We start from the raw sequence: 13,222 nt of genomic DNA on the forward strand, positions 1-13,222 counted from the left end.
TGGTCTATATCATTAAAACATGGGTCACACTTTCATAGTGTAGGCAAAAAAAAAAAACATTTTAAGGCATGAAGATTAGGATCATATAATTCCTCCAAAGTTTAGCTCACAACAAATGTTTCGAGTTTTAACTAGGGCGGGCGCCAAGCTGAGTTGGCAATGTTGTTTTGTGTGGGACGAGAAATTGATGAAGCCTGGCCCAACATTTAGGCGGAGTGTCTTAACTTGAAACCTGCTTGGCCTAAGCTTTGAAACAGACCCGTCTGTATCAGAGCATCTTGGGCTCAGATACTACCACAGTTCTGAAACTCGATGACTTGGCTCAGAAACTCAGTGAGTCATCTTGGAGAGAGACAAAGACCTCTAACCCTGTTTTTGCTATCTACTTAGCCATTTTAGTTGCATACACCATTTGAAATATCTAATATTACTTTCAAGTATTCTTTAATTTAATTATAAATACTGACTGGAGTTGTCTTCGAGTCAGCCTGACTTGACTGGACATTGAACAGAGTTATTGGGTTTTTGATATTGTGATGTATCTGTTTATCCATGCCGTTCATCCCTCCTCTACTATCATTTTAAGGTACGTGCACAAAAATGAGGCAGATCCAGCGTTCAAGTGGACCACACCAAATAATAATCTTGGTTGCCGGTTGCATTAAATGCAAGAGTCATCTTTGGTGTGGTACACTTGAGCGTTGGATCTGCCTCCTTTCTGTGATTATACCTTAGAATGATCCGAATGGACGGCATGGATAAACCGATACAATACAGCAGGTCGGCCCACAGAACTGCCCGTTCGTGGCTTGAGACGGGCGGAGGTAGGACGCAATCCGCGTCCTTTTTAAGTATGGTCATAACCCCTGCAGGAGCCGATTAGGTACTGCCCTAGCCTCACCGAAGATGGTGCGGTCCTTACAGTGGGGCCCATCTACATGTATTTATTCTATTTACACACCGTCCATCAGTTTTAACAAATCATTTCACAGCACGAGCAGAAAAAATGAAACTGATCAAATCTCATGTGGACCATTCCATTAGAAACAGTGGTGATTGGCCATTAAAAACTTCTTGTGGGCCACAAAAGTTTTGAATTAAACTTACATTTTTTTAAAAAATACCTTCATGTACACTTTTGTAACATTATCAACAGGTTGGATGGCTAATAAAAATCACAGAAAATTACTGTGGCCCTAGAAGGTTTTTAATGGCGTGACATTCAATCACTATTGTTCCCTGTAGCATGATCCTACTTAGATTTAGATATATTTACTTTATTTTTGGGCTCATGCCGATGGACAGCGTGTGGATATGCAATATGCAATACATACATTAAGATGGGGCATATGGTAAGAGCCGCACTTAATCTAGTCCCTAGATTTACCCTCGCAGATTTGCTCTATATGCTTGGAGAGATGGCTAGCAGTCGGTACACACCGGAATATGGCATACAGGTATGAGATTTGGGTTTGTTGTTAGGTCGGGATGAGCCTGAAGTAAGTTAAGGTGGGACTGACCACTGTTGCATGGTCCATACTGAACTTGCACCGGTGGTCCTGATGATGACTATATCGGTTTCCAGAAGAAATGTTCGCGTTGAAACAAATCGCTAAAAAGCTGGGATATCAGTCAGAGGGAATGACACTTTGATGATGAAAGGTGTGATTTAACCGATTTTGAAGATTAATGCTTTCAAAGATCAATGCTCTGATTTAACCAATTTAAAAAATGAGCAGTTTGATTAGCCCAATTTCAAATGATTGGAATGATTTATACTCATCTTCAGAACCAATTTAATTAGATTGATCAAATTCGAAACTGGGCTAATCAGACCGCTAATCTTTGAAATCAGTTAATTCAGACTATTTATATTCAAAATCAGTCAAATTAGGCGTTTGATCTTTGATGGAGTTGGTGGTAACACTCCCTAAGCTCACTACTCAGATTCTTTGGAGAAGTCATAATTTGGAGTAGAGTATTTATTTTTTAAAAAAAAAATTTAATGATCGGTGCAGATGAAGGGGAGCTTCCAAATCTGGTGGAGCTGACCCTAGGTTATTGCCAAGGAGTCATTAGTGAATAATGAGGTTCTCCTGCTAAAGCTAAGATTCTTGGGATTACACTCTCTGCTAGAATTGGTGCGTATCTGTGGATTCAGATTCATTGAAAAAGATTCGAATCCATGGATGTTCCAAGCTTAAGAAGCTACTCCCTCTTGGAGCCAGGCCACACCATACCTGCGGGGAAGCGGATTGCGTACTGTAATTTGGACTCGGATTTGGTAGTGAGCCCCACCATGATGTATGTATTTGTGCATTCATGTTGCGAGTTCATTTTATGGTATGATCCAAAAAATGAGACATACAAAGCTCTTGAGGGCCATGGCAGTTTCGTATCAAGCTGATGTTTGTGTTTTCCCTTCGTCTAGGTCTGTGTGACCTTATGAATAGGTTGGTGGAAAATAAACAACATGGTAGGCCCCACATAGATCTGCCCATTCCTGGGTAGAGATGGCAGAGGTAGGACGCAATCCGCTTCCGAAAAGAAAGGGCATGGCTTGGCTGGTGACCTCAACACCAGCAAGCTATTGCTGATGTCAAAGCTCTATGCGCCCCCACTATGATGCATGTGTCTATTTTGTTATTTCATTCCAAGGGGATGAGCCCAAAAGTAAGGCAGATCCAAAGCTTAAGTGTCCAAACCATAGGAAATGACGGGGATTAAATGCCCGGACTTCCTAGGGCCAGAAAAGTTTTAGATCAAGCTGATATTTGTGATTTCCCTTCATCCAGTTATGTGTGATGTTATGAGCAGGTTGGATGACAAATAAATATGACTGTGGACCCTAGGAAGGATTCAATAGTGGACGGTATTATCCCCACTGTTTTCTGTGGTGTGATCCACTTGATCTTCAGATCTGTCTTAATTAGCTAGAAAAATGAATGGACGGCATGGAGAGGATACATACATCATGGTGGAGTCGAGGAGCTTTGACATCAGCTAGCAGGCTGGTGTTGGGGTCGCCTGCCAAGCTGCCTTCAAAAAGAAGTGGTGGATGGAGCCAAACCCTTCCGAAAGAAGTGGTGGGTAGAGCCAAACCGCGTCCGTGGGGTTGGATTGAGATGGAAGCAGCACCCTCAAGCCCCATTTCCAACCCTTGTTTACAGAGGGATGGTAATATTTTTTATTGTTTTATTTTGTTTTTTGCTATTACCTGTATCTCTAATCACATGAATATGCTGCCCAAGCCCATCCGCACATGGAGCCCTACCCATCCACACAAGGGCACATATGCCAATATAGAACACGTGTGTGAGATTTGAGCCCTCCATCGGTAGGCACGCTCTTTAGATATTCTTGCCTCAAGTTACATGTTGTTCAATGCACCATCAATAATGCAGGAACGTGGGTTCTATCGGTCATATAACCTGAAATTAAGCCAATCCACTAATTAGGTGGGCAAAAAATATATATACGGAAAATGATGGGTAAAAAAGAAATGGTTGATGGTCTACCCTCAATGTACACTTGTTGTCCACTTTGATAAGCAGTCCTGCCTAAGCTTTTATGGGCCAGGGCGCATTCATGGTTGGCCCAATCTGAACAAGGGTCTGGTGCTTGTAGCAAGTGAACCACCTTGGAACTTTGACCAAAAGTTTGTTGTCATCGTTTGGTTCTAACACTTTAATTCCAATTAAGGCTCTATGTAAAGAGGAATTAATTAATGGGATCGGATTCCTTCCATACAAATGGGCATATAGTTTGTGACCGATAATCTTGTGCCTCCTCCATGTTGAAAGCTCCTGGCTTTCCATTGTCTATTCCTTTTTGTAGTGTTCTTGCTGAAATGCCAAATTTTCTCCAAATGGTTGAAATGTTAATGTTTTCCAGTCTGGTCTCCAAGGCTTCTAAATTCCCGGTATGTCCATAAATTAAAAAAACCAAAAACCAAAAACAAAAACATGAGCCCCACTTCTACGGTGCGGGCAAGGTAAGACAGGTCTATTTATTTTGGTGTAATTACGTGTATTTGTAGTGTAAAAGCTATAATTATGTGAGTACTCTGCTTTAAATGAATGGAATTACACTGGCACATTTCAACATTGTTTCCTTATGGGAACTTACTCGGGTCCGCAATGATGTATGCATTATATCCATCCCACTCATTCATCTTTTGAGATCATTTTAGTGCATTAAGCCTAATAAGGGGGCAGAGCCAAAGTTTAGGGGACCACGACAAAGAAAATAGTAGTTTTAATAGTGGCATCATTATTCCTACTGTTTCCTATGATCTGCTCCACTTGATCTTTGGATCTACACCATTTTTTGGCTCAATCCGTAAAAATGATCTGGAAAAAAAAAAAAAAAAAAAAACAAATGAATGAACGGCATTGATACAATGCATGGGGCTCACATAGTCTACCTCGTTTTATAAACTAAGACGTATCAAAAGGTAAAGATGTCAACATTATGAATTGACACTTAACATTGTGATTACATCAAAATAAATAGGTTGAGGATGAGGAGGTGTTTGGATCATAAGTTATTTAACATGAGCTACTTATTTTTAAATGCTTACCTTAGTTTCTACTTATTAAGCAAAAAAAGTAGAAAATTATGTTTGGCTTTCAATATCACTTCACATAAGTACTTACTTCTCCAATTTGTCTCGTCTTCCCTTAGTATCCACCTTCCATCATGTGGACCCAACCTTTGATGTAGACCTTTCATTATGTTGGGCCCACCTTGGCCTTGTCTTCAATGTGAACTGTTCATCTTATATGTCCTACCTTCAATATTGTGGACCATCCACCATGTGAGGGTCACCTTCGATGTCGGTTATCCATCATGTGGGGCTCACATTAGATGTGGATCGTCCATCATGCAGACCCACCTTTGATGCGGATCGCCCATCATGCAGGGCTCAACTTCGAAGTAGGCCAATCATTGAGCAGGTCCCAACTTGGATGTGGGTCTTTCATCATTAGAGGCCAACCTTCATATGAATTGTCCTCATATGGAGCTCACCTTGACATGGACCATCTATCATGTGAGGCCCACCATCAATGTTATTGTATCATGTGGGGCATATCTTTAATATTCATTGACCATCATGTGGAGCCTACCTTTGATGTGAACCATCTGTTGCATGGGCCTCACCTTCGATGCGGGCCATGCATCATCAAGCTCTACCTTGGATGTAGGCCATTCATCATTAGAGGCCAACATAGATATGGTAATCCATCATGCGGGGTCTACCTTCAATGTTATTGGCCATCATGTAGGGCCCCTTTTAATACCCACCACCCATCATGTGGAGCCCAACTTTAATATGGACCATCCATTATGTGGGCCTCAGCTTCAATGTGGGTTGTCCATCATGTGGGACCACTTTGGATCTGGGCAATTCATCATTAGCGACCTACTTTAATGTGGACAATCCATTATGTGAGCTCACTTGATGTGGGTCATCCATAATATGGGGCCCACCATTGATCTGAGCCATCCATTGTATGAGCCCCACATTTGATGTGGACCGTCCATTGTGTGGTGCTTGCTTTGATAGGGACCATCCAATCCATTGAGGGAGAGATAAGTGGTAAAGTTAAAAATTAAAAATAAAAGATGTAAGCACTAATGGAGATAAATAACTTTCGGTACATAAGTTACTTTCATAAAAAATTTTGTGAAATTAATTTAAGTAAAAAAATAAACTTATTAACTTACAAAAGTTAATAAAATTAATTATAAGCAAACAGTCATTAATAATTATAACAATAAATTTTTGGGATATACCAATAGATATATTAAATAGTTAGAATTAGGAACAACTAACATAAAATTGAAGTACAGTTATGAAACTGTTGGCTCACCGAGTGCTTCTCTATGAGACGCGGCCAGAGTTAGCTAGTGTCAAAAACTCTGTGGTCTCTACCATGGTGTATGTTTTTTTATCCATGCAGTTCATCCATTTTGCCATCCTATCTTAGGATAGAAGCTAAAAAATCAGGATCTAAATCATAGGTGTTCCACTCCACACAAAAGCAGCATTAATTGAATGCATGCCATTATAAACTTCCTACGGCCCACTGTAATATTTATTTTCCATTCAACCCGTTGATAAGGTACATGGACCCCTGGATGAACGGAAAACACAAATATCAACTTCATCCAAAATTTCTATGGCCTCGAAAAGGCTTTTAACAGTAAGTGTTCAATCCAATCCCAGTGGTGTGGTTCACCTGAAATTTGGATATGCTTCATTTAATCCCCACTGTTCCTGTGGTGTGGTTCACCTGAGATTTGGATCTACTTCATCTTTGGGCCCATGCCCTGAAATGATCTAGCAAACTAGATGGACGGAGTGTATAAAACACACATCAGGGTGGCACCTACAAAGCTTTGAAACAAGCTAGTTGGCTAGTGATAGGGTCACAGATAAACCGCGCCCCCCTCTTCATCTATGTGAATTTCTGGGATTGATTTTCACCCTTCCCATTTACTTTGATTGAGGGAGTTCAAATCAGCTTGACAAGTTTTACCAAAGCAAGTCAGGCTCACATTTACCATTCACCTTTTAAAAATAATAATAATAATAATAAGATTAACTTTGTAACAAGGGCTGTCAATAGGGCTGGGCTCTTCCCGGCCACAAACAAGACTTCAAATAGGCCTGTGCCTAACATCTAGGGTGGTTGACTGGATCATCATAAACATATACCCCGTGTATGGTAAGTGATCCGAAGACATGAAGATGGATGGTGTGACTCCTGAGGCTTGAATCATCTTTCTTGAGTTGAGTTACATCCACTTTCACAAACGAGGAGCCAAAAAGTTACGGTGACTTTTGATGTGTGGTTGTGCATTGCTGGGCTGTAAATCACAGCAAATGTTCAGCAGCAATCACATACAACAAAGAAATGCTAAAGCTCGCTGTAGATTGTTGGATCCGAAACATTGTGTGCAGTGTACATATAATAGATTAGTGTGAGGGAACATAAAGGTGGGCGACATCAATGAGAATATTGTAAAATTACTCCTACAACCTCAATCATATGTTGTGGCTTGCCTGATTTTCAGATCAGGGTGATTTTTGTAGCTTCTCTCAATCAAGGCGAGTTTCACCTAATAAACAGATTGAGGAAAGATACAATGCAGTGGCTAGCTATATAAATAAGCTTATGGTTTGCAGCTCATCTCCATTGTTTCCTATTGTTTTTGCCCATATAAGTTGTGGATGTAGCATATTTTAAGGTCAGGGCTAGAATTGAGAATAACACATGATGGCGCATTGCATGTGTTTTGGGTCCTATCCCTTATGTCTTAGGGCCTTTTTGGATAGGGAAGGGTTTTCCCTTATCATAATGAAAAGCGTTTTCCCTTATGGGTGGTAACACATGGCTGGAAGTGTCAACCCCAAAGTAAATATGTTTCATCTGTAAAAGGGGTAAAAAAGCAGGGGAAAAAAAGAAGAAGCTAGAATTGAGAATAACACATGATGGCGCATTGCATGCGTTTTGGGTCCTATCCCTTATGTACCTAGTTTACTTTCTCTAACATAGAGAAATGATCTAGGGAATCCAATCCATTCATCAAGTACATCACCTTTGTTTCGCCTTGATCTAAAAAACAAGCTGGTTTAACACTAACATAGGCCACTCCATAAAATTTATCCTAAAGCCTCTTAATTCCTATGTTATGGCCCACCTGAGTTTCATGATTCTATAATTTTTCAGTTCCTCTTTTATCGGGAGAAGGCACATCAGATGAATGGATTGGGTGACATATAAACATTATCCTTGTCAAAATACCCGGGCATTGATACATGCGTATAAAATTGATTGTTGTGAACAACACATAACAATGCAGGTATGATTTCTAGAATTTTATGTGCCAATCCAAGGAAAAAAAAATAAAAATAGAAGGCTGAAGAAAAATTGAATGGAATTCATGATCTCAATGATTGCTGCTCCATTATTGCATTTGCTTTCCAGCCGAGCCACTCTAGGGTGAAACTAGAACAGAACCGTTCCGAACGGTTCGACGGTTGGCACCCTAGAACCGAACCGGAACCGAACCGTTAAAACCGGTTCGGTTCCGGATCGGTCCCACGGTTCTGGGCTTTTTATAATCCAGCCCAATTGCAAGCCCATGTCCATCCATGTTGTGGTCCATTTGATGAATGGTTTAGATATTGTATAAGGTGTGTAAAAATACATTTATAAAAATAATTATTCTAAAGAAAATAATTATAAGGTATGCTAAAATACATCGGTTTGATTCCATGGTTCGGTTCCACGGTTCGGTTCTACGGATCGGATCCACGGTTTGGTTCTACGGATTGGTTCAAAGTACGAGGGCATGGATACATGCGTACAAAATTGATTGTTGTGAGCAACATATAACAATGCAGGTATGATTTCTAGAATTTTACGTGCCAATCCAAGCAAACGAAATAGAAGGCTGAAGAAAAATTGAATGGAATTCATGATCTCAATGATTGCTGCTCCATTATTGCATTTGCTTTCCAGCCGAGCCACGCAATAACACATGGCTAAAAGCAAGTCAAGGAAAAAGCAAGAATGCGTCGATTACTCTCCTTATCCCATCAGCAGGTCACAGTGTCAGGCGGCTGGAGGAGCTGACGCGCTACTCTCCGAGCGACACGTACACACACCAGCTTAATTCGCTTTGTGAGTAGGAACGAATTGGCTACTCCCCCTGACATCAGCCCAATGGCTGCTGGTCGGTGCTATGTGGGCCCCACCATGATGTATATGTTTCATCCATGCCGTCCATCTATTTTTACAGATGTTTTATAGCGTGAGTCCAAAAATAAGGTATATGAAAATCTCAAGTGGGCCACATTACAGGAAACGGTGTTGAATGAAGGTCGATCATAAAAAACATTTTGAGGGCCATAAAAGTTTTGCATCAAGCTGATATTTGTTTTTTCTCTTCATCTGGGACTGCATGACCTAATCAACAGATTAGATGTCAAATAAACAGTATAGTGGGCCTTAAGAGGATTTTAATGGTGGATATTCAATCACTATTGTTTTCATGTGGTGTGGTCAACCTGAGATTTATATCCTTTTCAGTTTTTGGATCAAGCAATAAAATAATATGTAAAAATGGATGAAAGGAATGAATGAAACACATACATTATGGTGGGGCCCACAAAGCACTCACCATCAGCCACAGAGCTGGTGGCAGGGGAGTAGCCAATCCGTTTCCGAGTGAGTAGGTATACCTGGTTTACTTTCTCTGATACACGGGAGGTAACACATGGCTGGAAATGTAAACCCCCAAAGTAAATATATTTAACCTGTAAAAAGGAAAAAAAAAAAGCTTTCCTACCTTGAGTAGTTATCTACCTAGTTTATTTTCTCTGACATTGAGAAACCATTTATGGTGCATGAAATCCACTCCATCCATCAAGTACATCACGCTTTGTTTTGCCTTGATCTAAAAAACAAACTGGTTTAACACTAACGTGGGCCACTCCATAAAATTGAACATAAAAGCTTCTTAATTCATGTGCTATGGCCCACCTGAGTTTCATATATAATTCTATAATTTTTGAGTTCTTCTTTTATCTTGGCCTGGCACATCAGATAAATGAATTGGGTAACATATAAACTTTACTGTTGTAAAGTACCACAGCACGGATACATGCTAGAAATTAATTGTTGTGAGCCACATGACAATTTAAGAATGATTTCTAAACTTTTACATCCCAATCCAAGGAAATAAAATGGAAGGTGGAAGGGAAATTGAATGGAATTCATTATCTTAATTAATGATTAGTTCTCGATTATTGCATTTGCTTTACAGCCGAGCAACGCAATAATACATGTCTAAAAGCAAGTCAAGTCTAAAAGTAAATAATAAACAATAAAAAGATAAAGAAAAGAAAAAAGCAGAGTTTTGTACGTTCATTGAATACTTAGTATTGCCTTTCTTGGCCTTGGAATAGCATCAGGTTGAGCACACCTTGACTTATCTAACATTATTGGATTGTTTCTTCTCCTCTCATGCAAGCGAGTGCAGTAAAGGGTTATTCCCCTCTCTCTCTTGAATCAACAACCAAGCCCAGACATTGCTATTTCTATTATTTTATCGGGTCTTGGTTTCTTCTTCATCTATATTCTCTATTCTCAAATTCAGGTATGCTCCTTCTCTACCTTCTCTCCTCTCCGTCAATAATCCTTATCGACATCATGTCATGAGGATCATCTTTGAATTTTTTAAGGGACATGCTTAAAATGCAACCTAATTGATAACAGTATGCATGTGTCGCAGACGGTACATGTACCTCCATGGATCTCATCTCATGCAAACGAGCATACTAATCAGTTATTCCCCACTCTCCTGAGTCATCTACCAGGCCCAAGAACTGTTGCTTGTAATATTTTCTCCCATCTTAGTTTCTTATTTATCTGTATTCTCTATTCTCAAATCTCAACTTTAGGTTTGCTCCTTTTTATACTCTCTCTCTGTTGATAGTCATCATCAACATTTTCTCATGAGGATTATCTCTGAATTTTTTAAGCGACATACTCATAATGCACCCTAATTGATGACAGTATACATGAGTCACAGACAGTACATATACTCCGGTCTATCTCATCTCATGCAAACGAGTGCAGTAAGCAGTTATTCCCCACTCTCTTGAATCAACTATCAAACCCAGGCGTTGCTGCTTGTAATATTTTCCTCCCATTTTGGAGTCCTAATTTCTTATTAATCTGTATTCTCTATTCTCAAATCGAGGTGTGCTCCTTTCTCTATCTTTTTGCCCTTCTCTGTCTTTGTTCTCTTTCTATAGTTTTTTTTCTTTTCTTTTCTTTCCTAAGGAAGTCTTGGGATGATCAATTTACTAAATCATATCTAGGTTTCAAACAGTATTTTATTACTTTGCAATTGAACGTTAATTACAAACTATACTTTTTTTGTCTAGCTACCGCATCCTGAAATTGCAACTTGGTCACGGTGTGTGTTCCACAGGTACAATAGAACTTGCAATTCAGTTTGTCATTTTCTTTGAGAAGTGGCATTGGATGTTCGCGATATTTTGGGTTCGGAAGATTCATTCGAACCATCCAATCAATAGCCAATAAAATGGATTGAAGAATCCTATTGATAAGGTGATTCTAACTATCAATCTCTAATGGATGATCTGTTGTTGCTCAAATCTGATCGACCCTATTCCATCTCCAATAAGCTGCTAATAACCTGGAAATTAATAGAGAATAAGGGACATTGGAGGAGCCAGTTGTGACCCCGGACCCTCCTGTTGGACACTGGAGTCAGTCGTATAGACTCATATTAGGCGAAGTAAAATCGGGATAGTTGTGTGTATCTTTTTTTAAAGAGGAGGGTATATTTATAGGTGTTCTCCGGCAATTCTCATATCTGTGCATATCCGTAAAATACGCTGGAGGGACCCGTATTAGAATCAGAATCTGTCCTCGGATATTTCTCTGATTCTGCCTCGATTGGCGTCGTCTTCAGCTGAAACTTTGTAGGAGAACCCCACCCATATACGATACATGATTCTTTCTGGGTATTTCCGTTCTAAAGTCGAGGTTGTTGAATGTTAAAGTCGTTCCTCGATGACAAGGTCGGTATCCGAGGTTGAGGTTGAGGTCGAGGTCGAGCTCGAGGTAAATAGTCGAAATTGTCACCTATGGCCGAGGTTGGCATCCGACATGGTGAGACCAATATCTAAGGTCGAGGTCAGTAGGGCTGCCTACAAGATCGGTTCTTCTAACTGAGATATGTGGGTTTTCTAACAAATCATATCTTCAAACTAGTTCAAGTAATTCAAATTGGTCACTGAATTTCACTGCTCGGCTCATCTTCCTTCACCCTTAGGTATTTCAAAGCACTTGCTCGGATGCTCTTATCACCATGTACTTCAAACATTAGGTTAGCTAATTTTATCCATGACATGATCCAATGTATACTTTGGTTCATTTGTATAGGTGATCTATAATGCATACTCTACCTTTAATTGATAGTAGCCCTTAAACTAATAAGGTGATTCCAACCATTCGATCAATGTATGTGAAAATGGATAATAAAAAATTATTATACTAGAAAATGTTTGGTTATAACTCTCATGAACCACTTTAACTAGCTGATGTAACCATTTAATCAATGGCCAAGAAAATGATTGATATGTATTAATTAAAAGATAAACCTAACCATTGATCCTAAGGGTCTAAGATGTAGGCGAGCCTTTGTTGAACCATAATACAAAGAACACTCTGAATAATTTTAACCATTTGATGACCAAAAAAATGAATTTTCCAAGTTAATTATAGAAAGTTGTATCCGTAAATCTTGACTATTTTTCATATTGGTCCCATATGTACATCCCACCTTGAACCCAATTAATGGATAGGAAAATGGACAATCCAAAATTATCATACTAAAAAACGGTTAATCGTCAATTGAAAATATATGTTAAAAATCATTTTAACCAGGTGATGCTAACCATTTGTTTAATAGCTAAGATAATGAATGGTCTAGATTGATCAAAATAATAAATCTAATCATTGCTCTAGACCATATGTATGTGAACTTTTGATTGAACATAAATCTCCATAAACCTTTGACTAGATAATTCTAACCATTTGATGGTGACACAGGAAAGGACGTGATGAGATCGATCACCTTCTTCCTCAGGGATAACTACTTCGAATCTATGGAGCTCTCTGGATTCTTTAGAGAGTTTCCTCAAATCCAAGAGAGATAAAATAGAAATAAATTCTAATAAATTCAAAAATAAATTGATTGATGATAAAAAAGAAAATGAGTTTACAATCCTTTAAATAATGATTTCAAACCTAGGATGAATTTCTAGACTCAAAACTCCTCAAACTCCCTAAAAAAGGTGACTTACTATAAATAGTAAACTTACTATTTACCAACCCAAGTTGTCCACGCCGGATTTTGTTTACACCCCAAGTATAGGGTTGTGATGTAGTAATAAACTCGGTAAGACCGAGGTCGAAACCACAGGGACTGAACCTTGTACATAATCTGAAAATAACTCGAACTAGAACTAGGATAAGATGAAATCTAAATTAGGTAAAAGGAAGGACATAATTGTGAATTATTAACTAAAATATGAGAAATTCAAAGGTAGGAACTAAGGATTCAGAGGATCCACTTGTAGAGATCAGGGAGATCTACGCTTGATTCATAA

The 13,222-nt window shown here is 39.2% G+C and overlaps 1 protein-coding gene and 1 long non-coding RNA gene across 6 annotated transcripts in view; one reads left to right on the forward strand and one right to left on the reverse strand.

Annotated features, from left to right (window-relative positions):
• Window positions 1-13,222, reverse strand: part of LOC131223494 (uncharacterized) — a 77,550-nt gene that overhangs the window by 33,790 nt on the left and 30,538 nt on the right. The window lies entirely within an intron of this gene.
• The window catches only part of LOC131223487 (probable disease resistance protein At4g27220), a 36,852-nt gene continuing 33,564 nt past the window's right edge, over window positions 9,935-13,222 (forward strand). For 3 of the 5 annotated variants that reach the window (XM_058218921.1, XM_058218922.1, XM_058218918.1), the window contains exons 1-3: window positions 9,935-10,173; window positions 10,309-10,411; window positions 10,593-10,779. The gene's annotated coding sequence lies outside the window, so the exon portion shown is untranslated. Of the gene's footprint in view, window positions 10,174-10,292; window positions 10,412-10,592; window positions 10,780-13,222 lie in introns of all 5 variants that reach the window. The other 2 variants (XM_058218919.1, XM_058218920.1) reach the window with 2 other exon arrangements.

This window comes from Magnolia sinica, chromosome 13 (assembly GCF_029962835.1).
Source record: "Magnolia sinica isolate HGM2019 chromosome 13, MsV1, whole genome shotgun sequence".
Classification (NCBI taxonomy): Eukaryota; Viridiplantae; Streptophyta; class Magnoliopsida; order Magnoliales; family Magnoliaceae; genus Magnolia; species Magnolia sinica.